Below are 25885 nucleotides of genomic sequence, written 5' to 3'. Positions count from 1 at the left end.
TGATTTATTCTACAGGCTGTATGTAATCAAATGACTGCCCTGTCCACTGAGTGAGGGTGTAATATTGACCTCTCCTTCACGTGGACGTGGAGCTCCCCCTTGTGATTAAAACTGGAAGTGGACAAGTCACCCTGGCTAAATATCTTTCGCGCTCCTTGTGTGTCAGTACATTCTGTATATTGTATATATGATGGTGTCTGACATTGCTTTTGCCATTACTGTGTAATTTCATCACTCTGAATTTCTAGAATCATATTCATTCATATTAGACCCACTCTTACCAAAAAGTGTACAAGTACACAACTAAACAGAGAATGATCAAAGTTATGTGTTGTTTGCAGTAAATGAGCACATGTTTATTGTTTATGTATGTTTATTTTTTATAGAGCCTCAAGATCATTACTGTACAACTCCTTTTTAATCACCAAAGATAATAAAATGCATTTATTTAAGCTACAAATATGAGATTTGCTTGAATGTAAAGACCAAGCACACATGCAAAAATGCAAGCACACACACTTTCAAGCACACACACACACACACACTCAAGCACACACACACACACACACACTGGACAGCCTCCACTGTATCCACTGGACAGCCTCCACAGCCTCCATTCTTTTCCAAACGAGTTTTTCAAGAGCGCCCGAGTTTTTCAGCTGAAACCTAAATATACAGTAGGCTACAGCATTCTCCATCCCTACATTACGCATGGTGGATTAGAATAGAATAAAAATATTAATGTAGGCTAGCTAGCCTACGTCTTTGGCTCACCAGACAGATGGACAAACAACATCTCAGACACATTGAAGATATAATTAAAACAAGTACAGTACAAAAAAGGGGAAACATATACTATAGAAAATTAATAAATAAGTTTAAATATAGCTGTACAGCTCAGCCGGGTATGCATGTTGTCACTAAGTTTGGTTAAGAATGCTGATGGCATTTGGGATAAAATATTTTTTTAATAGGCTACACACGCTCTCCGACTGGGAGTTTTTGTAGTGTTGGAGACGCAGAGCATATCGGCAAGCTGTCGGTCGGTGCGTAAAGTTTGCCTTGCGCTAAAGCAGTTCCTGCGCAACTTCATTCGTTTTCCTGGCAGGGGCGGAGCTACGTGGTGGCCAGGGGGGGCCACGGCCACCACTGGTCAAAGCTTGGCCACCCTGCTGGCCCCCCCAGCTCCGTTCAGTGAAAAGTAAAAAAGAAAAAAATAATTGCTGCCGTTTTCGACGGCACTTTGCCAACACTTTGCAAAGCAGGGACTGAACCAATTACTGCACTCTATCTACGACCATTGGCCCAGTCAGGAAGTGTAGCCCACGGTTGTGATCAAATCGTGAGTAGGCTAGTGCAGCAGCAGCAGCAGCGGGACAATTCAAGTCATCTGTTAAAAACACTTGACAGTAGACTACTACTTAACCTCATGCAGTAACAACATGAGTTGATGATGAGTTGGAACATTAATGCTAATAAGATGTTAGAATGTGTCACGAATCATAGCCAAGTGAGCTGCATTGGGCTGTCCTTAGGTAGGCTCTGACATTGACGTGTGGGGCTGATCAGAAATAATCGGATGCCTGCGGTAAAGCTGTTACAAAAATATTTCGATAAAATTCGGGTGAAATGCAAGCATATTAGGCACATATCATGGCTCCAAAAAAAATGGGGCCTAGGCTAGGCTACTTTATATAAAAAACATAATTTGCTGACTGCGTGTTGTTCTTGCCATAGCTGGTCAGGCAGAGGCTGCTTTGCCTGAGTTCTTTGTTACATTGCTCCAGAACTGTTCATCGCAGCGAGATGAAACTTTAATTGCGTGACAGCAGAAGTTGGGCTTTCCAACGAGACTAAACTCTTGCCTGTGCGATCAAGTATGAAAACAAAAAAAAAATCATGAAATTAAATCAAATTGATTCATAGTTTACCTGCGCACCCATTAGGCTACTCTCGTTTGAATTACTCGCGAACCCGTGATCGCATAGATATGGCAAGCATATCAGAAGAAAGAGGAGAGACAGGGCTATCTATTGGTACCAAGTATATAGATGCTTCTGGGCTATAAAAACAGACAACGTGACTGCAAAATAACATCATGTACAAAAACCAACTATCGTTTGAATTAGGCCCTATTCACGAACCCGTGATCGGATAGATATGCCACGCATGTCAGATGAAAGAGGAGATACAGAGCTATCATTTGATACTTCCTTCTGGGTTATAAAACAGACGAAATGACATCAAAATAATAACTTGATATAGCTCCACTTACCCCACGTTTTTGTGTGTTGTAGTGGCAAGGCATGTTCATAATCCAACGCTATCATGTGTTTCTCTATGGCAAAGTATGTTCATAATGCGGTTTTGAGATCCCAGCAAATTCCTGCATGGCATCCAATTCGAGACTCACATTGCATCCCAATTTATTCGACAAAAAAACACCTTTTTGCCTTCACTTTGTTCATGCCATGTTCAGCACGGGCGGGGGGGTCTAGGGGTGGGTGCAAGTAAACCCTTGTGGAGTAAGGCTTCTGCAGGAGAAAAGAGGAAAATGGTAGTGGAGGAAATGCATAGACAGGAGGAGGCTGTAAGATGTACTAAGGCAGTGTCGCAGGCAAAACAAGGGCAGTGGGTGAACTGGGAAGGGGTGGAAAAAAGACAGATTAAATGGAAAGATCTATGGGGCATGGAAGCTAGTAAGATCGATCAGATTTATGTTAGGTGCTACATATGATGTGCTCCCATCTCCCAAGAATTTAAGTCAATGGTTTGGTGAGGATGATAAATGCATACTTTGCTCGTGTGTGGGCAGTCTCCACCATATCCTATCAGGATGCAAGGTAAGTCTCACCCAGGGGCGGTATACGTGGCGTCATAACCAGGTATTGAAATGTGTGGCAGCGGCAATAGAGGATAAAAGAAGAGAAGTCAATTCATTAGCAGCTAGTAAAGGGGTAAGGCAAATTAACTTTGTACGTCAGGGGGATAAACCTTGTTCCGCGAAGGCCAGGTGCAAAACCGGCCAGTTGAAAAATGGGGCGGGCTGGGAAATGAAGGTTGATCTTGGCCAGCAGATGGCGGTACCTCCACATATAGTGAGTACTAAGCTACGTCCTGACGTAATTCTATGGTCGGATTCAGAGAAGATAGTTTACTTCATTGAACTCACTGTTCCTTGGGAAGACAGAGTGGAAGTGGCCAATGAGCTGAAGAGAGCTAAATATACTGAAATAGCAGAGGAGGCAGCTAAGCGAGGTTGGAGTGCACGATTAAGGCCTATTGAAATCGGTGCACGTGGGTTTGTGGCCAGATCTGCTATTGGCTTGCTGTCTGAATTGGGCATTTGTGGTCGAAGTCTAAGGCAGGTGGTTAGTAACATGTCCTTAGCAGCAGAACGGGCAAGCGAATGGTTGTGGGTAAGGAGAAGTTACCCTTCCTGGGGCGCAAGCTAAGGTAGGCTAACAGGCTCATTTGTTTTGGTCGTGGGTAAGGAGAAGTTACCCTTCCTGGGGCGCAAGCTAAGGTAAGCTAACTGGCTCATTTGTTTTGTGTTTGTGATGGACTGTGCCTAGGTTGATGGTACTTGGCTAAGGTTCTTTATGGTTTATGGTTCAGTCCACATCAACGGGACGGACCGACCTAGCCAACTTAAACCATGCCTAGGTTGGTTAAGGGTATTTGGATGCTTGTTGTGGTAATATGGGGCAGCATGGGGCGTAAGCTAACTGCTAACTGCTGGCTAATTTGTTTTGTGTTTGGGATGGGGCCTAAGATAATGGGCTAAGCTAACTGGCTAATTTGTTTTGTGTTTGTGATGGGCTGTGCCTAGGGTGATGGTACTTGGCTAAGGTTCTCAAGGATTAAAGTTCTCCGTCATAGGACGGATTTCCGTCAATTTGATTTTAGAAATGTCATATTTGAGATCGATGCAGATCCGATGAGAAAAAAAATAGGAGGGGGGGGGACTGTCACCTTTGCTTTTCCTTTTTTAACGCAACTACAAATATTAGGTAAATGTTTAAAGACCTAATAGTGTTCTTGAGAACTTTCTGTGTCTCAATCAGTGACCGCTCAAGAAGATAGCCTACGTCAGCAATGAGTTATGCTTTGTATGTTGTAGCTACACACTTGTCTCGGGCGTTTGCTTAAAAAAAAAGAACACGTATGGAGGACTATAACGGTCTAAAAGTTGGATTATTGTGACACAATCGAGACAGCTGATGAGGTTGGCCAATCCGTTTAACTTTTTTTGGTATGATATTGTGAGCTCTATGTGCGAATTCAGAGAAGAAGCGTAGGCTGTGTTCTTTCCGTGCATCAATGTAGACACTTACTATCGCGAACTCTTGTCAGGGGAGGTCATTCATTTTGGGTGTCACCTATGACTTGAACAGATAGCCTGCTATGCCACCCGATGTAGGTCACTATTATTGTTACAGTTTTTAATCAATGCAACTAACATTATGTTAAAGCGACGCAATATAAACCGTAGCCTATGCAATTTATTATCCCGTCTGTTATGACATGTCCTACAACAATGTTTTTCACAATTTGCGACGGAAGGTTTTGACTGAGCGTGTCGAGTAAGGGGGTCAGTCGTGTTTGTGACGCACAGACAGCCTTGTAGCCTATTTTGCTTAGGCCTCACTTTTAACGACAGTAGGTTGTGAGTGTATGTTGACAAAAAATAACCATCAACTTAAACTTTGCTATAAAATATTATTAATTTATAGCACAAAACCATAACCAGTAGGCCTACCAGAACCTCGCATATTAGCGTCATGATTTGTGTGCGTCTATTTGGCAAGGCCACTAGCTGTCATGGATGCGTTGTTGCTAAAGGAAGGCAGGTGTCAAAAGTTAAAAAATAAATGCAGATGGGCAGCTGTTGGAAACGGGGGAGAACTAACAAGCCATGGTGTAAAGAAATTAAAGTGCCAGTGGTTTGCTTTTGCGCGGTTCGCTGCAAGAAAATTGTTTATGGATGCAATAAACGTTTTAGCACGCCACCAATCAGAAGACCGCCATAAGGTTAACGTTCGTGCACTTCAGGACATCTTCCCTACCTGGTGCAACTAGCCACCACGACAGAGGTAGGCTACGTTTATCTATGGCTGACCGTTTTTACGTAGAAAGTAGGCTACGCATGTTCTTTCATAGCGCAACACGACCTGTCCTTAACCATATCGCAACCTCTTGTCAACCTTATACAATCTGTTGCTGAAGACAAAAGCGCCGTCTCCAGATTATCGTTATCAAATGCGCAGACCTCCTGCATGAGCACACACAGTATTGCTGCTCATTGGAAAACTGAGTTGTCTGTAAAACTCAAAATTACCATGTTTTCATTAAATGCGGATGAGGCAACAAATGGAAATATGAACAATATCTAGAATGTTCTGATTCGTTACTTTGATGAGGAAATGGGAAGTCTTGCAAACTTGATTTTATAGATTTTACTTGGTGTTGAATTGCATATTAACAAGAAAAAAATCTCCCCTTTAAACACTTTTGGCCTGAAGTAATTAAATAAGAGTGTGTTAAAGCCTTTCTACAATATTGCTGCAGTAGAAAAGAACAGCAATGGCTAATCAGCAATAGTCAGGGATGGTACTAAAATATATTTTTGTTCATCAGGAAAACTCAATCTCAATCAAGAACACTTTCAATTCGCCTTATTCACATGGCGGCCATTGGCGGCTAAAACGAGGCTAGGGTACACAAACCATAGGATTATGTTCTATGCATTCACCTGTAGGTGGCATTAATTATATAGTAAGTGTACCCTGTAGCCTCGTTTTGGTTTAAACAATGGCCGCTGTGTGAATAAGGCGAATACTCCCTTTACTTTGCTGTTTGCATCTTTTTGTACATTAAAAACCAATAGGTCGCGACCGCAAAAGGGGTGCTATCTCTATAGGTAGATATGAACAACGTATGACTTATGGCCTGAAAAAAGTTCAGTCAAATGATTTTTTTTCACTTTAATCCCTGGGTTCTTTATGGTTTATGGTTCAGTCCACATCAACGGGACGGACCGACCTAGCCAACTTAGACCATGCCTGGGCTGGTTAAGAGTATTTTGAGTATTGGATATTTCAATGTGGTAATATGGTGGTAGCATGGAGGGGAATGTCTCCAGGACGCTGGTTTCACTGTTAAGCCTTCATGAGGTGTCGTGGGCCTAACTTAACGAAACATCGGTGAATGAGGGTGCCCACTTGATAACCCCAATGACATGCCGCATACTATATAGGCTACTGCTGTTGGATAGGCCATTTGCATTGTGCTTGTGACCATTTGTTGGCGGATTTGTGGGTAGTGTGCTTTTTAAAGTTAAACTTGAGCAGGGGCTTCTGAATGTGTTTTTACCTTGGATTTTGGCACAAGGGATTTTAACATCTAATCCTGTGTATTAATGTAATGACAATGCAGTAAAAAGTTGTTTTAGAATCATCATGAGTGTACACACAGAACACGCAAACTCGGGTTCAATCAGGTCAGATCAGTGCGTGTCACAGATATGGAGCGCAGAAAGGGCATTTTTCATTACTAAATAAAAATGGCATTTATTTCAGTCTAGGGTTCTAAGGGTAAATTTCTTAATTCAGAGCCATGTTACTTACAGCCAAGTACTTAGAGTGGATATCAGAAAGAAATATAGTTTGGCCATCAGTATAAGATTAAATATCTGAATACAATATTTATTATTTATTTATATATTTATTATTGTAGTATTTATTATTTATTATTGTAGTATTTATTATTGTTCTTTAACATCATTTGAATAAGACTGATTAAGTAAGGTGCATTATCATAATGTACTTTTTTATAGCATTGGCTTATGGAAAATGATTTGGAGTGGACAACAAACTGACCTGTGTATCAGTGTTGGCTTTACACAATTTATTACCATTATTAAAATAGGCTATCCTAATCTTCAAAACTTTTTGAGTAGTTTTTAAATAGTAGTTTTGATTCCCAAGTGCCACCCCAATAAAAAGTCTGGACCCAGCTGGCCCCCCCTATAAAATAATCCTGGCTACGCCCCTGTTTCCTGGACACAAACCCACGAGGATCATTAAAGTGTAGTTTCACCAACTGGCAGGTCAGCATCAGTTATTCAATTTTCCAAATGTGCACTGAAATGTGTCCAATATGCCTTCCGACATTCACCTTTCCGATGATGGAGCGCAAAAGTTTAACTTGGCCCACAGCTGCAGAACCCGCGTTAAAATAGAAAATTACATTTGGGATTCTCAAAGAATTCTATAGCCCACTCAATCTGTGACAAGATAGGCTAGTTTAAGAAAGCATAATTCAAAGCAGTCAATACAATACGTGATGTCCAGTGAATTAGCCTATTTAATTGTGCTTTTGACATTAAATAGGCTATCCTAAACGTAGGCCTACGCATTTACACGGTCAGTTAGGCTATTCTCTGCCAAGCAAGGTCTCGGACGCAGGCGCTTAAGTATTGCTTTTTTTTTATTATTACAGTTCTCTCCTCCTCGTAAGCCTCGACTACTCCGCCTCTGATACGGTGCTCTTCGTTTCGCCGGTTTCACTCATGGTTTCGACTCTCAATAGATGATGCCTTTATAAGTTCGCCGTGAACGCGCACAACTCTAGGTTATCTAACACAGGGTTGACTGAACTAACTGGTAACCGGTGTTTTGGAACCGACAGCTCGGGTTTAGTCGCCACAGGTTCAGACAACCCAGAGGTTAAGTTTTATTTCAGTGTTTGTTAAACCTCCTTTCTGGAATACCCTTCGGGTTTAGTCGCCACAGGTTCAGACAACCCAGAGGTTAACTTTTATCTCAGTGTTTGTTAAACCTCCTTTCTGGAATACCCTTCTGAACACTGAGGCAAATCGCATGGCGTTAATGGTGCATTGTTATTGTACTAATTTATTTTATGACCACCTACACCTAGACAATAATTTGGAGTGAATGAACTCTTTTAATCTAAGAACGTAAGCTAGGCTATAGATAGTTTTGAATATCTATATGCATATCCATAAGTTGTTTTTGAGTTTATACTATTTATTCACACACTCGTTTTGTTCAAGCATAGACTGTAGACCTATGTGTTCAAGAGTGAAGCCAATCAAACTTGCAATTGATTTCAAAACCATTAGCATTGTTGTTTTAAATGTATGCTTTCATTATTCTCCCATTTCTGTAGGCAATCTATTTTTTTCTCTCGATGTTAAATTTGATGACTTTCGATGAAAATCCTGTAGATGGCGCTTGCCAAATCGAACAGAAATCGTCTAGTATTGTCTTAATTTTACGACATATATCCTCTTTTCGTCAATCTACTGTTTTGGTCTACTGTTCTACCTCGTGCACGAGCAGAGATGAAGCTGACTTTAACCTCGCTTGAATAAACGAGACCAAGATGCCGCTAACTTGAGTTAATGGAACGGCTTCAGCCCCAAGTGGAAGTCTACGCTAGTTCAAGCCAGGCTATTTCTGTTAAGCGCCGCCTTCATTAGCGAGGTTGATGGAATATCCCCCTGGTCGGGAGGAGGTTATGTGCTAAATTATAGCTCAAATCGTGTAATCTACCGCCCACTGACCAATCAATTGTCTTAAAAACGAAGTTATCTCACGTGTAGGATTCTGTCATATATCTTACAGGTGGAGCTCCGCCTCTACTAACATTTTGGATCTCGGATGCGCTTTAATAGTGCTGTGCGTGCAAATATCCCACAATGGACGCGCATACCATACAACAACTGATGACAGTTGATTTATTTGATGTTATAGGTTAGACACAAAAAATTACCGCAGTGTAGATTAAGCTATCGCTCATGAATGCGGAAGTAATTGTTTTTAAATAGAGGCGGTCTTGTATGGTTGTGGCTAGATGGGATACAGCTAACAACGGAAGTCACGTAACAGATAGTGAAATCTCCAGTGAAATCTCCATAGAAATAAACAGTATCACGACAGGAAGTAACCTAACCCTAATCCTAACCCTAACCCTTAGCTGTATCCCTTCTAGACACCACCGTCTTCTTGCGTCTTGTATGTCTCCACGTTTCACGATTGGCCAACGTCAGCCCAACACCGTGAACGCGCACAGATCTGAGCTGAAAGCCTACCCCACTAACACAAAACGTTAAGGGAACGTTCGGGAACGTTAGTGTACAAACTATAGTTTGACAAATATATCATATAACTGCTATCGTAGTATCACTTAACGTATACCCCTGAGTCAAGACTTTGTCAACCCTCGATATGTCCACATAGCCTAGATATGTCTAACGTGCTTCGTAATATACCCCACAGGCCAGTGTCACTGATATCACAATACTACTATCATAAGTATCAACCTCCTACATAGCCTACCTAGAAATATATATGTGACCATATCTGTGACTGTTTCATAACTGAATATATCTGAGCACATACCTATCTGAACATATCTGTGCACAAACCTTTGAACACACTGAGACTTAAATCCTGAAATATAATGTAGGATACTGAGACTGATATACTGAGACTTTTTCTGAAAACTATAGTGAGACTTATGAGACTCTGAGAACTATACTGAGAACCATACCTGTGAATCATATCTGTCAACCACTCATAGGCCTACCTTTGAACCATACTCATGCTGTGAAATCTGAAACTTAGCTGTGCTGCTAGACTTCTGTTTTTAGACCTGAACTATGCTGTGTGAAGATTGAGATTCTATCTAAATTTTCTCTAAAACTGACCATCTGAAGGGCTAACTCTTTTATTCGTCAGTCTATATCACCATCAAATCTGACCTCTATTACCATCAACTGAGACCTCTGTTGCTGCCTATTCAGAATGACCACTGCTAAATATATCTATTTTGGATAAACAACTTTATAATTTTTGACTTCCAGCTTGCATTGGTTAAGTGTTCATGTGTTCATTAGTGCATTCTGCTGTTCTAGTGTTTCTACTGTATTAAAACAAATAATATTGATCAATATTGATGTACATGTAGTATCGTCATATAAATGATATTGTCCACACTGAATAACTTTGTGAAGTTTAATTCTCGTAGAGTATTATTTTTGTTACAGACGGACACACAGTCTCAGCTTCCTAAATCAAGGTGGATCACACTTCTTCTCTAGTAGCTAACTGTAGAACCTAAAACTCTTACTTATGTTGGAGTGCCAACTACTGGGCGACTGATAAATCATTCTAAAACAATTAACATCCAACTACATGTTCCAAATACCTAGGATATCACAATTGAATTATTATAGATTACAGTACATTACATTTTGCAGACACTTCTTGACCAAAGTGACTTACATATGTCAGCTATATTACAAGGGATCACATTGTCCCCAGAGCAACTTGGGGTTAAGTGCCTTGCTCAAGGGCACAACGGTGGAAGCCGGGAATTGAACCGACAACTTTCAGGCTACTGCACGCTAGCCCAGCTCCTTAACCACTACACTACCACCGCCCAGATAGATAGATAGATAGATAGATAGATAGATACTTCATTGATCCCCAAGGGGAAATTCAAGTGAAGTGCAATTCACTATAACGGAAATCCACCATTAGTGTGGGGAGAGTTCTCAGCCAGTCTCAGTCTTCGCCACGACACAGGTACGTTCTCCAAAGTCTCCTCACGTTCTCCTTCACCGCACAATGGAACACAAAGATGAAGAACCCTACAAGAGAACACAGGAACTACACATTATTTCATTACGTGGGAAGATGCCACCCTGGGCAGCTGCACATACCGCCCATATGCTCACATGCCACACTTTTCTTTCTTTATTTACATTTCAAATCCATTATGCTTCCTGAACAATAGCAATCGTTGATGAGGTATATTTGAAAACCAAGCCTTGTGGCATGTGTAGTGTCTACGTTCCACAGTTGGTGTGTTGCATACCCTGCAGTGTATTGAAGATAGTCAATAGGTACATGAAGGCCAGGTTGACAGATTAGTGGTGTGTGTGTGTGTATGTGTGTGTGTGTGTGTGTGTTGCGTACCCTGCAGTGTGTTGAAGATGGTAAACAGGTACATGAAGGCCAGTGGGGTATACTACGAATCTCGATTAGTGGGTTAGCGAGGTATGTTGCGCTCAAAGCCAGGGTATGCTGTCACACAAAAGTGGATCTGTTTTAGTGTCGCTATACATGTATCACCATGGTGTCTTATGCTGTCAACCAAACCTGGTCGGGAGGAGGTTATGTGCTAAGATTATGTTATCGTGTAATCTACTGCCCACTGACTGATCAATTGTCTTAAAAACGAAGTTATCTCACGTGTAGGATTCTGTCATATATCTTACAGGTGGAGCTCCGCCTCTACTAACATTTTTGGATCTCAAATGCGCTTTAATAGTGCTGTGCGGGCAAATATCCCACTATGGACGTGCATACCATACAACAACTGATGACAATTGATTTATTTGATGTTATAGATTAGACACAAAAAATGACCACAGTGTAGATTAAGCTATCGCTCATGAATGCGGAAGTAATTGTTTTTAAATAGAGGCGGTCTTGTGCGTCTCAACGTTTCACGATTGGCCAACGTCATCCCAACACCGAGAATGCGCACAGATCTGAGCTGAAAGCCTAGTTTGACAAATTAGACAGGTCATCTGCTGGAAACATTAGGCCTAGTTTTTGGTCAAAGTTTTCTCCATGGATTCCTGGTCAGAACCCCAGATTAAAATTTGGGGCATGTTGAATTTTGTCCAGAAATCCAATATGGCCGCCGTATTCCAAAATGGCACATTTTTACACACTTTTTGCTATGCTATGGGGACATTTCCGGTAAAAACAGTGTCATTTTAGCAAAAAACTGTATACATATTTAAATACATATTTAGGTTAACTGATGATTTTAAAACCCTAAGTATTTTTCTAACAATTTTAAATCATTAAAAAATTATAATTTTGTCAGATATTTGTCAAATATCAGAAATCATCAAATTTCCTTCAAACATAAACCTCTTACAGGTTAAATACAGTTCAAATATATTGGGTACCTTAACATAAACAGATTAAAACATATGGCATTTAGACATTTTCCCAAAAACTCAATATAAATTCAATAATAGGGCCCCAGCCTTGGCACAACTGGCTGGGCACCTACACCGTACGTCGGCAACCCAGGTTCGAGTCCCGCCCCGTGGTCCTTTCCGGATCCCACCCCGACTCTCTCTCCCACTCACTTCCTGTCACTCTCCACTATCCTGTCGCATTAAAGGCATAAAAAAGCCCCAAAACATTTTTTATTAAATAATATCCCCAAAATGTGGGATTTTGGGCCTAAACTATCACAGGAAGGAGATCACTGGGCTTCTCATTCCACCAACGAGTTACCACTGAGGAAAAGAGTCTTGAATTTGATCTAGCGTTTATGGCTGGTCGACACAACAGATGCTCATCAGATGACCCCAGTGAGTGGTTGGGGATGTACAGCTGGATCATAGAATTGAGTTAGCCGTAAGCACATCCAGTAAGTGTCCTATAGGCCAAAGTCTATTATAAGGAGTCAAGGTAGAGTAGGAGAGGAGTTACATGTGTCTTTGGCTGATTGAAGACCCGGCGTGCTGCAGCATTCTGAATCATTTGCAACGATCTTACTACACAATCAGGCAGGCCAGCTAACAGTGAAATACAATAGTCCAGTTTGGATATAACCATGGCCTGCACAAAAAGTTGTGTGGAATCTTGTATCAGATAAGGTCTGATCTTCCTAATGTTGTAAAGGACAAGCCAACACGATTTTGCAATTCAGGCTACATGCTCAAAGAAATTAAGTCGGTCATCAATTATGACGCCAAAGTTACGTGCCGATCTAGTTGGGGTCAGTGAAGAGGAGTCAAACTGGATGTTAATCTGTTGGGGAATAGCTGTTTTAGCTGGAAACACCAAAAGCTCACCCAAGGAAGTGGTGTAAATAGTGCCCTAATACTGATCCTTAAGGCACCTGTCACCTGTGGTGATGTCATGATACTTTGATACAAGACACACTGAAAGAACGCCCTTAAGGTAGGATTCAAACCAAGATCTTTCCCAGAAATTCCCTGTTCAGACAGTGTAGAAATGAGAATGACATGGTTTACAGTATCAAAGGCTGCAGGTAAGTCTAGTAGAATTAATACTGATGACTGAGCAGACTCCTGATTGGAGGTGCTGCTGTTTACGGTTTGAGTCCGGGCGTGTGCAGGGCTGAACCACGCAGGTTAAACAGTAACAGTAAATGTAAATAGGTTACATTAGCTACTCTCAATGCTTCAGTCACAGACAGAGCAATTTCAGTAGAATGACCACTCTTGAAACCAGACTGCATACGGTCTAGCAGTTTGTTCTGATACAGGAAGTCATTGACTTTTAGCAAAGACATAACTGAGTGTAGTAGTATTAAACACATGCATGACTGCTGGCAGAACAGCAGGTGTGACAGACTGCAGAAGAGTCCAACAATTCACAGGCAAAGCTCTCCAGGCAGGGCTCATCAAATCCTGTTGTGTTTGCAGTCAAATATGACCGATTGACAATTCTTCTCTCTAAAAAATATTGTTAATTTATTCTCACTACCATGAGGCTTCTTGGCTTTGTTAACACAGGGCATCTGAACAAACAAAACACATTTTGATATTTTGTATAACAATTTGAGTGTTTTATTTAACTTTTTTAACTGTTTTATACTGTAGAACACCCATGTGTATTTTCGGTCAAAAATGACTGGCCATTAGAAATTAATGGGTGAAAAAATAGTCAGTGTCAGAGTCCAGTCACATACTTATTGATCAGATAAACTGTATATGCACTTCTGTACATTAAAACACACACACAAACACACCCTCACTCCCCCTCTTTGCTTCTATGCCAGCCCCCACTGGAACCTTTCCCCAATGGAATCTTCCCCTTTCTGACTTGCTTGAGCTCAGGTCAGTGAGGCCTGCAGGACATAAATAGCAAATGGAAGTACAAAACTGGTTATATCCAATAGAACACAAGTTGATACAAAGGTCTATCACAACATTAGATGATAATATGTGTGTTACTGTGTATTTATAACAAGTTATAATGCAGCTGTCATTTTTGACCGGGAACACAAAACTAGTAAACATAAAACGAACACAACAGGAGGGTGAAGCAACTTTCAGTGAAAATGTTGCAAAGTCATCTGCTGACAGTGAAGTATGGCAGTGGCGGAGGATTGAGAAGAGACTTGAAAGTTGAAAAAGTTTTCTACTGTCAGTTGCGCTCTCAATTTTGCTCTGATAGAATGTCGTTTTTGCAAGTGTAAGAGTGAATGAAAAAGATGACAGCAAAGACTGGTAGTTACTAAGAACATTTCCATCTCTGGATTTACGTCATTTTCTCTCAGCAGCTCTAAGTATTACTATCATTAATATAGTAATAGTAACAATATATCTAGCCGAGTGATAAAATACATGTAGTATTTTTTGTAATTACATCACCTTTATGGAACTTATATCAATTAACATTTGTCAAAATGTTTTTAATAGAAAAAAAAACTCTAGCTTAGCCAAAAGTGTAGACCCAAAAATTCACCATTTTGGGGATATTATTGATATTATTGAGTTTTTGGGAAAATGCCTAAATGCCATATGTTTTAATCTGTTTAAGTTAAGGTACCCAATTTATTTTAACTGTATTTAACCTGTAAGAGGCTTATGTTTGCAGGAAATTTGATTATTTCTGATATTTGACAAATATCTGACAAAATTATGATTTTTTTTAATGATTTAAAATTGTTAGAAAAATACTTAGGGTTTTAAAATCAGTTAACCTCTGTAAATATGTATTTGATAGAAAAGGACAGGTTTTTGCTAAAATGACACTGTTTTTAGTGGAAATGTCCCCATAGCATAGGAAAAAGTGTGTAAAAATGTGCCATTTTGGAATACGGCGGCCATATTGGATTTTTGGACAAAATTTAACATGCCCCAAGTTTTAACTCATTGAATGCCAAGCTGTTTTCGGGAGCTTTGTCCTAGAGTGGCAGCAATCTAGACCATTGTTGATGATTTTTGTACAGCCACAGCATATTCTGTGTTATAGCTATGAACACGTAGAATAGCTTGATTAAAAGGTAAGACTTTAAGCCCGGTTGGGTGCAAACCGTGTATTTCTACACGCCTCTGTTCCTGAGAAATCCCAAGCTAAACAGTGGCTAGTTTTCATAAAAATCGCTGTTTTTTTCTAGAAATGGAGATATAACGTCTCTCATGAAATATGAAGTATTGCCTGTTACTTACTTGTGTAAACGTTCCGGGAAGTGATCAGCGAGACCTGGCGAGACTGCCACCTAGTGATAAACCCACGAAAATGGCCTGGTTTTGACCTGACGTGCATGCGTCACTGATTCGACCCAAAGCGGCAACCGAGTTATGATAAAATGTCCAGATAAAATGTCCAGATTGTGCGTTTTCATGAGTTTCACGATCGTCATATATTTCATTTCCATTCATCACAGAGTTCCCAAAGTCACATATAAGGTGTGTTAGAGTGTCTAGTTTCGTAATTTAAAAAAAAAGCGAAAAACGTAATATTAGGTTTTTGGCACTCAACGCATGGGAAGGAAAACGTAATATTACGTTTTTGGCACTCAATGAGTTAATCTGTTCCAATAGGGGTTCTGACCAGGAATCCATGGAGAAAACTTTGACCAAAAACTAGGCCTAATGTTTCCAGCAGATGACCTGTCTAAATATATCACATAACTGCTATCGTAGTATCACTTAACTTATACCCCTGATTCAAGGCTTTGTGAAGCCTCGATATGTCTACATAGCCTAGATATGTCTAACATGCTTCATAGTGTACCACACAGGTTGACGGATTAACGGTGTGTGTGTGTGTGTGTGTGTGTGTCTCGTACCCTGCAGTGTGTTGAAGATGGTAAACAGGTACATGAAGGCCAGTTTGGGCCCCCAGGAGAAGAAGTCGAAGATCCAGGTGAGTCCGAGCAGTACGAGGAGTGCGGCCACGCTGCGGGCATTCTGTAGATGGCCACGGTCCACTTTCAGCCGTTTGATCCGCACAAGGACAACCACGAACATCACCAGGTTCATCAGAAGGATTACCCAGATGTACCCCATCACCGTCACAAAGAACGCAATGCCTTTCCGCAAACAGCAACTGGAGGAAGAGGAGAAGGAGCAGGAGGAGAGGAAGGAAGAGGAGGAAGAGGGGGAGGAAGAGGGATAGGGCTTTTAGATCATCAAAGTGTTCCCAGTTACCCTGGAAATCTAGCCTGGGTGCCAGCTGAACTTAGTCCCTCCCACAACATTTGAGGTTGGGAAGTTCGGTCTGCCATTGGTCCGTTGTGGAGCAACTATGCTCGCCTTAGATCTGGCGGACCAATTAAATCGGGCTTTACAATGATGGACAGGTGAGCAACAGCGCCTGGTCTATCACGTCATCTGAGCAGCTTAGATTAGGCTTATGTCTGCAACAACATCGCTGTGGCTAGAAGGAGACATGGCTTTTAAGACCCAGTATGGAAAATGCATATTTAATGAGGTTTTATCACGGAAAATGATTATTTCTGAAAACTTTGGCCAGTTTTCAGAAATAAGATGTGGGAAAACTCATGGTTTCACTTTCATCAAGGGAAAACAGCGTGTTGCATTGTGACATCTCTGATTGACCACCTGTTCGAGGGATTTGCGACAGCCTTTCCCAGCTGTTTAACATGTTTGTAGCATATCAGTGTTCAACAGAATTATTTTTAAACCGGAGGGGATATATCAGTTTTTTCCTAATAGCCTACCCTGCTACGTATCTCTTAGATTTTGCTAATGAGTGTTGTAGGAGATATTGACGGCACAATATTTTTTACAAAAGACCAGAAAACCATGTTAAAACAATGGTTCGTGTGTTCTTCCTACACTTCACGGTAAACTATTTTGTTGCTCTGATTGATTAGGTCTATCCAATTGAGGCATTCCCCCCCTGTATCGGTTGAAACACGCCCCATAATTACGTCTCAATGGAGCAGCATCAGGCTCATATTCTGACTAGAATTAAGTATGGCTACGTCAGGCTACTGGAAATCCAGAGTTCTCGCAAAAGCACAATCTGAATTGTCTGTGCGAGACACTCTGGCAAAGAGTAATGATGCACGTTACTTTTACCCCTTGCATCGTGTAACGGAGTTAAAAAATAAAACTTTATTTCATATTTTATTTGCAATAGCTTCATGAACCTTCACCAAATCCTGATTTATTTTTGTTTCCCTGTATTAGTTTTAGAGCATGTTAACCTGTACTGCCCCTTTAAGAGACTAAGTTTCGTTTTGTTGGCATCTCCGGTTTTTCCTCAGTCTGCGGTTGCTGATCTGAGGAAAGGTATACTTGTTGTTAGCCGCATTATGAACATTTGTTTTCAGTCTATAAAATCCATATATATGCATTATAATGCAGTCATAAGGGTGTAGGTGATGTTAGTGAACAAGCAAACTTGGATACATACGGTGCGATTTTGTATTTGATGCATTTAGATTAAGCACACTGTTTCCTCTGCTAACAGGCTACTGATATCCCGTGTGTATGAAGACTGAATGTCACAAGTTTCTTGTTTTATGTCAATGTGTACAGGTATGTTGAATTTAGTGTATGTCTTTGTTATAAGGTGTTTAGTCTGGTTGTTATATAATGTGTAAGTGGCATTGCTGTGTGTTTTAAGTGATGAATTTATGTACAGTAAATTTCGTTAATGCTCTGTAGACCTAGCGTGTTCGTAACACGTGTAGGTTAAGTTTATCCATACTGGTTTGAGTCTGCGGTTGCTGATCTGAGGAAAGGCTACTGATATCCCGTGTGTATGAAGACTGAATGTCACAAGTTTCTTGTTTTATGTCAATGTGTACAGCTCCACTTTGATGGAATAAAGCGACCAGAACACCAGTGCATGGCCATTCTTTACTTGAAAAGCAGACTCACACAGAACACAACGCAGGGCCCGTTACAATCGCGAGGAACAAATCACGTCGGTGTATCTGATATAGGGGGGCCGTGAGGCGAGCTAAACAGATGACAACAGTGCTGCAACCAATCAGTCAGTAAACATTGGTCGTAGTGTTATCCATTTGAGTCGAAGTCCGGAATCAGTCAGTAAACATTGGTGGTAGTGTTATCCAATTGCGTCGAAGTCCGGAATCAGTCAGTAAACATTGGTCGTAGTCAGAGGCGTATCAAGCTTTTTAAAAGTGTGGTGGTTGTGGGATAGGAAAATGAAACAACCTGGCCAAATTATAAATAACTCCCTACAGGGACGTTGTAAGTATTGTCTGAGAGGGGTGCGGACTATATTGGTGTCCGAGAGTTTCTCTAAAAAATTTGAAATTCTGATTGCTAAACACACCATTTTCATGCAGTTTGGGAGAGACAGAGGAAGCAGCGTCCCTCATATGTGTGGCTCATGTGACATGTAGGCCTACATGATCTACCTGCTATCACTTCACTATTTCACTCTACCCTGGAGACTAGGGATCGACCGATATATCGGCCAGCCGATATATCGGGCCGATATTTGGTTTTTTTACGTGTATCGGCATCGGCCGATAAGCGGCTGCGTTCGCCGATAGTTTTTTCCCGCATTATTTACATACAGGCGTCCACAGGCAGGTCTGTGTTGCTGGAGACGCTGCAATTCACGTGCAGACTGCCCCTCCCCCAAGAGCAGAGAGCTGAAAGCCTGCTCTTCAAGACAACGGTAGGCCTAAACTTTAAACTTTCAAAGCATCTTTTAACTGTTTGACTGAAATATTGCCATACACTTTGAAGGTGGAAGCAAGTTTGTGGGTCCAAATGGAAAATGCGAATGATATAGGTAGCCTACTTTATTTAATGCTTAATGCCTCGTTTATAAAACTGCTTGCCATTGTATTTAGGTAGCTGCAAATAGATAAGTTGTAGGCTAGGCTATCCATATGCATGCGGTAGCTAGCTGTTACAAACACTGATCATATGTAATGCCAACGTTGTTCCGTGGTATTTGTGGGAGTTTTATTCAGCGACCACCTGGCTGAGTGTTGGACTGAGTGGTGTGTGTCTCCCTCCCTGAATGCCCCTCTTCTATAAAACTGCTTGCCATTGTATTTAGGGAGCTGCAAATAGCTAAGTTGTAGGCTATCCGTATGCATGGGGTAGCGGTGGTCAATCATATGATTAAGTAATGCCGACGTTGTTTTTGTGGGAGTTTTATTCAGCGACCACCTGGCTGAGTTTTGGACGTGTGTGGTGTGTGCGTCTCCCTCCCCCTCTCCCTTCGAGCGGGCGGAGTTGCCATCGCAGTGATATCAGAGCTTTAATAATGAGAGACGTGTTATATGTAGTTGAATATTAATTCGTGTTGTTTAGAGCCGTTTGTTAACGTTATCATTATCAATCCAGTTCAATGGTGGTTCGTCAGCTACCAAACAGAAGTTTGTGTGTGCGTCTGTCTGTCTCACTCAGTGGGACACACGCATCACAGCAATATGAGAGTGCTGCGCTACCTGAAGGAGAGATTTTAAAACTGAGAGATATGTTTATATAGGCTACCTTTTGACGTTGATGCCGTTTAGAACAGAAACATTTGACACCACATTATTTTCCTCTGCTGATTTATGTTCTGTGGTTGACAAATCTGGCAGCTTTTTTTAGAAAAATATAGACATAGAAAAATTTAAACCATGCAGTCTTAAATTACAAATCAAGCACTTTATTTCAATAGCTAATTTTCAGGCTTATTGTTTTCTTAAATTATTTAAATGTGTTGACAAAGGACATTTTGTGATGACCTGAATTATGTCTTATAATATGTCAGCAAGCAATGCATCATCAAGGCTGTGTTGTAAGATGTTGATGAAAGCATTTTGCACAGTTAACCATATTCTGTGCACCCATCCATAAGTTCAATGTTGCTTTTTTAAATTGAGACTTATAACATTTGTTATCATCATTTGTGTAATTATGTGTCATTTGTATGATGTAAATTGAGGGAGCAAAATAAAAGCAGTATCGGCTCCAAATATCGGCTCAAGAAAATCGGCAGCCTGTATCGGTCATCGGCTTAGGCTGATGGAAAAAAATCGGTATCGGTATCGGCACTAAAAAATCCATATCGGTCGATCCCTACTGGAGACATATCTCATGTTATAAATCAAGAAATCATATCAGAAATTATGTTTTGTGCATATGGGTTAGCAGGCTACAATAAATTGCCTAACAGACAGCAGCCTAATTTCGAAGTATCACTAATACCTATTAAACTAGATGTACCGCAGAGCGGTACAAAATATGACCGCCGCCCAGTCCAGCACATGTTTTCCACAAAAATAAATCACGCTGAAAGGCATATATGATTCTAACTGTCTCACTAAATTGCATTATGCACACTCAATTCTCACTGGTATCTGCTAGACAACAAGTACCAAAACATGATTATTTTATAGATTTCACATGTAAAATTCATTTTATTCAACCCCACCCCCATCTTGCCTGTTCATAATTCTGAGAAATTCTTGAATTATGTGCATGTGTGCGTGTACATGCTTATGTTTATGTGTGTGTGTGTGTGTGTGCATGCTTGTGTCTGTGCCTGCGTATGTGCCTGTGTGTGTGCATGTGCATGCATGCGTACATATGTCTACTGTGTGAGTATGTGTCATACGTATGATTACTGTGAATGTATGTGTGTGCGTGTGTATCTGTTTATGCACATGTGTGCATATGGAATGGGTCAACATGACCCCTGGAGGCAAACATACGCAAAATGGTCATCTTAGGCCCTACGGTTCTCAAGATATTCACAGAAAACTCTGTTGGTGTACGGTCACTAAATGTACACATAAATTATTTTATTGTAAGGCCCCCCATGAACGAAAGTTCACGAAACTTGGCATGCATTCAGAGGGTGTCATAATGATCCTACACTTTCAATTTCGTGCAGTTTTGACCATGTCAGCCAGAGATATTGTGATGAAAACACCAATTTTTTAACTAGGTGGCGCTATACATGAAATAAGTGGTAATGGGATGGGTTGACATGGCCCCATAAGACCAACATACAAAAAAAGGTGGTCCTCCTAGGCCCTACGGTTCTCGAGATATTCACAGAAAACTGCGTCCGGCCACCTACAGGCCAGTTGGTGTATAGTAACATAAATTCATTTATTGTGTGGCCCCCCATGAATATGTCATAATGATCCTACACTTCCAATTTCGTGCAGTTTTGACTATGTTAGGTCACAGATACCTGCGATTACAACACCTCATTTTTACTTTTTTGTGTTTGAAAATGAAATGAGTGGTTATGGAATGGGTTGACATGGCCCCTTGAGATCAACATACAAAAAAAAGGTGGTCCTCCTAAACCCTACGGTTCTCGAGATAGTGGTCGTAGTGTTATCTAATTGCGTCGAAGTCCGGAATTAGTCAGTAAACACTGGTCGTAGTGTTATCCAATTGTGTTGAAGTCCGGAATCAGTCAGTCAACATTGGTCGTACTGTTATCCAATTGCGTGCAGTGACGTTTTCAAATGCATGCTTGGTGCCGCCCCTCGAGTTGGATTACCAGGGTCTGGATTTTCCAAGCTAGTTCCCAGTGCCTTTCTCATGAACTACTACTACTACTATACTACTAAGTGCTTTATACTTGTGGATATATTTCCATATGGAGGTCATTAGGAAGAGCAGGATCATGACTGTAGTGTATTAGGAAGAGCAGGATCATGACTTTAGTGTATGACAAGATTCTCTGTCCTTCTCTGAAAGAATGGTCTGGTGTGCTCACAAACTGGGACTTGGAGCCACATCAAATAAAAACAGACAAGGTTCAAAATAGCCTTATCGCGATCATCCATAAATAGACCCTCTGTTGTACATTGAACCATCCCTTTAAAGAGGCCCTATGCAACAATTTTAGTAAAAATTACCTTAATTATGCAGGTTGAGAGTCGTTCTGATGGTTCTACAACACTTTTTGGGTCGTTTGGTGGGTGCTTCGTCTCCCCCTAGTGCTTCTCCACGGAAAAACCGAATATGCAACTTTCTGGTCCCGGGCCGAAGAAATCCGGATCTGACTCGGCGGCAGTGTTGGGAACGTTACTTTAAAAAAGTAATTAGTTATAGTTACTCACTACTTGTTCCAAAAAGTAACTGAGTTAGTAACTGAATTACTCTATGATAAGAGTAACTCGTTACCAGGGAAAGTAACTATTTGCGTTACTGTTAAAAAAAAAGTTGCTATATGTCAAAGAATTTGGATTTTTTGAGCAGTTTTGAAAAGCCAGTTGAAATTAGTAGAACAGGTGTTTGTAGGCATAACTTTCGATATTTATTAGATAGATAGATACTTTATTGATCCCCAAGGGGAAATTCAAGATATTGCACATCGACAGACCTACGGTTGACTTCAGCCTGTGTCATAGGTTTTTGTTGTGAGGCAGAAAGATCTAGCTTTTGCTGCTTGGAGGACTTTGCTCCGAGTCCTTTTTTGCTAGTGGATGGCGAGCTATCATCTGTGGTGGAGGTAGGCTATCGGTGTTTTTGGCCACTAGCTTGGATGCGTGTGTGAGATGCCTCATTAAATAAGAGTTGCTCACAACGGATGTCGACAAAGTCTTCGCTCCTGGACATAATGTAGCCTACACATTACATGAACGTTCTTGCCTTTGACCACAATGAATTTGAAGTAGTGCTTATATCTCCACCTTGAAAATGCCAACTTTTCATCGGATTGCTCCTGACCTCTGCTGTTTCATCGAATCTCTACTTTAGCTGTTGCGTGTGTGTGTGGCGCGTGTGCTGGCAAGTGTGTAAAAACACTGGCTCTGATTGGCTATCATGAAACATGACTCTGCCTTAGCCAATCATAATCGCTTACGTCGTTATTAACCCACCTCCTCACTAGCTGTGGCCCAGGGGTGCGTTCGGATTACACAGTTTATTTAATCAATGCAAAGTAAGTAACGCACCGCATTTAACGTCCAGTAACGTTAACGGCGTTGTAACGTTGTAAAAAGTAATTAATTAGATTACTCCGTTATTGACAAATTAACGCCGTTAGTAACGCCATTATACTTAAACGCCGTTACTCCCAACACTGCTCGGCGGAAGGCCTCGAAAATGTAGTAAGATTGTAGTTTCTAAGAAGACTGCAAAACAAACTCCGACTTGGCTTTGTTGCTGCTGAAATTGTAAGTAGCCTACCCTTGGGTGAACTTCGTTTTTGTAATGTGGTTTGATAGTCTCTTGAATGATGTGTTTGCTCGACCGTTTTATTGTGAGCCCTGTATGTGTTTAGCTTGGTTTCTTGATGGCTAGCTCGCTAGCTAGTGGGGGTTTAGCGTAGCAGTCACTTGCTACCGAAGCTGCAGGGGGAGCTATGTCGTGAAAAATGCGAGCCAAAATCAGGCGAAAACCCAGAAGGAATAACCAGACCTGCATAGGGCTTCTTTAAGTGTCCCCATTACAATGAGCCAAAGAGGTAAATAAATAATCTGTGTGCTTTTGATATTACAGAGCTGAACTCACAATCCATCTTCGTAGTTCCCGTAAGAGATGAGGCCGTAGTTGTCCTTATCGATGGCGATGACGATGATGACCACTATGAGTGGGAGCCCTGGGTAAGAGAGAACAGGAACAGTTCTATAAGCCTGTTATTCCTAGATAATCATTCTTCCGCCAAGAAATATATTTCCTCTATCTCAATGGTTGCCAAGCAACGTTGAGACGCAGCTACTATGAAGTTATGGTAGCGCAGTAATATAGAACGAAATGCGGTCAAGGTGTATGTTTGTGCTGGATTTTACAACGGCATGGAACGCGATTCAGCCAATCACAATCAAGTGCCGGAACTATCAGTTTTAGAATATTCACTAAACCAGCAGTTACTGGAGCTAGCTAGAACTACATGCTATCTGCAGTGCTAGCATGGTGACCAAGAGACGAGGCTTCTCCCTTCTGTGTATTGATCTGTGACCTCTCTCTCACCTCCAGTCTAAGCTTATTATGACCATCCACAGCAACATGAATGGCTTCTGAGTGAAATGTGTGACTCACCCCAGCCGACGAGACTGAACTTGAATATGTAATGGGAAATGTGTCTGTAAAACAAATTGACGAGGGCGATGTACATGTGCACAGCCTCCAGGCCCATCCAGGTGAAGGCGCAGAGCATGAAGTAGTGCCGGAAGAAGGCGATGCTGATGCAGAGGCCCACGGCGTCCGGGTACTCATCCAGCAGGACCACCAGGTAGTACAGCAGCAGCGCAAAGCACAGCTGGATCAGGATCTTAGATGGGATGTCCTTACGCAAGTCACTGTCATACACACACATAAACACCGACACACACACAGACACATACACAAACACAAAATATAGCTGGATTAGGATTAGTCTTTTTTTTATCGTTTTGGCCTTGTATCCACATAATCTCACACACTTGTCTTACTGCCTGCTGGTGTATTTTTTTCCTGACGATCGGGGGTGATGTTGTATGCATTGAAGCGGAACCATAATTAAATTTGCTGGTGCTCTCTGGTGCAGCAAAAGTTGACAATTTCTCAAGTTTTTAACAGGGGGGATGGGTGCAAAGCAATGCAACAGAACTAGGGTTGCCACGTGTACTGGATTTCCCAGGATTGTTGTCTTTTTTGAGTGACTGTCCCGGATAATTAAGTGTGCTTGCTGAAAGCAGCACACTTACTGTTCTTCTTAAGTTTTATTATTCCCGTCTCCCTAATTTTTGGCCAGCTCTAGCGCCTAGGCCCTTTGAGACAGAGACACCGTTCCAACTTTAAAACGTCTGGTCAGTACCGGTGTAAGTTGCTCGCGAAGATGACGTGAAGTGGGCGTGTCGTTTGTCCACCATATTGGATTGAACAGAAAGCAAAACTAAATTTTCACAGGTCACAAATTTGGTCCGAACGCCACTTGACGTACATTATCCTTGGACCAAGCCTCACAAAAGTTACCAGAAGGATTTTTGATTTTCGAAAGAGTTTGCCCGTCATAGCCAAACGAAATCGGCGGCGAAGCTCCGAAACAGGAAGTCGTCCATATCTCCATCTCTGTTACAAAAACGAGCTGGTAATCGCTCACTGAAGATAAGAAAGATTGTTTTCCTCAAATCATGGAGTTGACGACAGAACAAGCGGGAAATGTCACGTTAATGTTAATACATCCGAACGCTAGGTGGCAACGTTGTATTACATTTCACTAAATACGGTGGAATCATTAGTTTGAGCTTCACAAGTAAGGAAGGTGCAAATATTATGTAATTTATCATGGGAAATTATTGGAAATGTTATTTCTTGTTTATTCTAATTGCAAACCACACACATCCATTCGTAATCACACATACACATAGGGAGGGAAAGTGAAAACCAGCGCCCCAAGTTGTTGCGTTCCTATCGAAGGGCAGCTCCAATGTTAAGTCCCATATACCTATTTTTTCTTTTATATTGTGAAGCCAAATCAGCGAAGTTATCCACCAAAAATATTTTTCAGTGTGTATAGAGTAATAATCTTCCAACTGTGAAAATGTTAGGCCTAATTTTGCCTTATTTTAAAAAATCGAAATAGCTCCTTTTGTTTCATAAACGGACTGCAAAAAAAGTCACGTGACTTTACCCTTCGACGTTACTTTACGTCATTCATTAGCAGAAAGCTAGTGTGTTGTGGGCAACAACGACCCAACCTGTAAGAAATCGAAAGGACGTGACTACTCGTTCATTCAACTTTTGACCTATAATCCATATTGAGCTTGCAGAAACCACAATCAAATGTTTGATTTCTCAACTACAACCAGGTGAAAGAGACAAATTTAGGCCCCAGCAGTGGCGCGACTGGCTGGGGCACCTGCACCATACGCCGGCGACCCGGGT

The 25885-nt window shown here is 41.2% G+C and overlaps 1 protein-coding gene and 1 pseudogene across 1 annotated transcript in view; one reads left to right on the top strand and one right to left on the bottom strand.

The window, feature by feature from the left end:
* LOC143111298 (uncharacterized) overlaps window positions 1-460 on the top strand; it is a 65917-nt gene extending 65457 nt beyond the window's left edge. The window contains exon 31 of the mRNA XM_076273503.1: window positions 1-460. This exon is cut by the window's left edge and continues 522 nt beyond it. The gene's annotated coding sequence lies outside the window, so the exon portion shown is untranslated.
* A 10088-nt stretch (window positions 461-10548) lies between these two features.
* Window positions 10549-25885, bottom strand: part of LOC143112006 (adhesion G-protein coupled receptor G2-like) — a 45872-nt pseudogene continuing 30535 nt past the window's right edge.

Source organism: Alosa pseudoharengus, unplaced genomic scaffold (assembly GCF_046254945.1).
Source record: "Alosa pseudoharengus isolate Yale_2024_CS ecotype anadromous, Long Island Sound unplaced genomic scaffold, YU_APseudo_1.1 YU_APseudo_1.1_scf_8, whole genome shotgun sequence".
Taxonomy (NCBI): domain Eukaryota; kingdom Metazoa; phylum Chordata; class Actinopteri; order Clupeiformes; family Clupeidae; genus Alosa; species Alosa pseudoharengus.
Note: the sequence above shows the minus strand (reverse complement) of the source record. Positions and strands in the feature narration are given on the sequence as shown.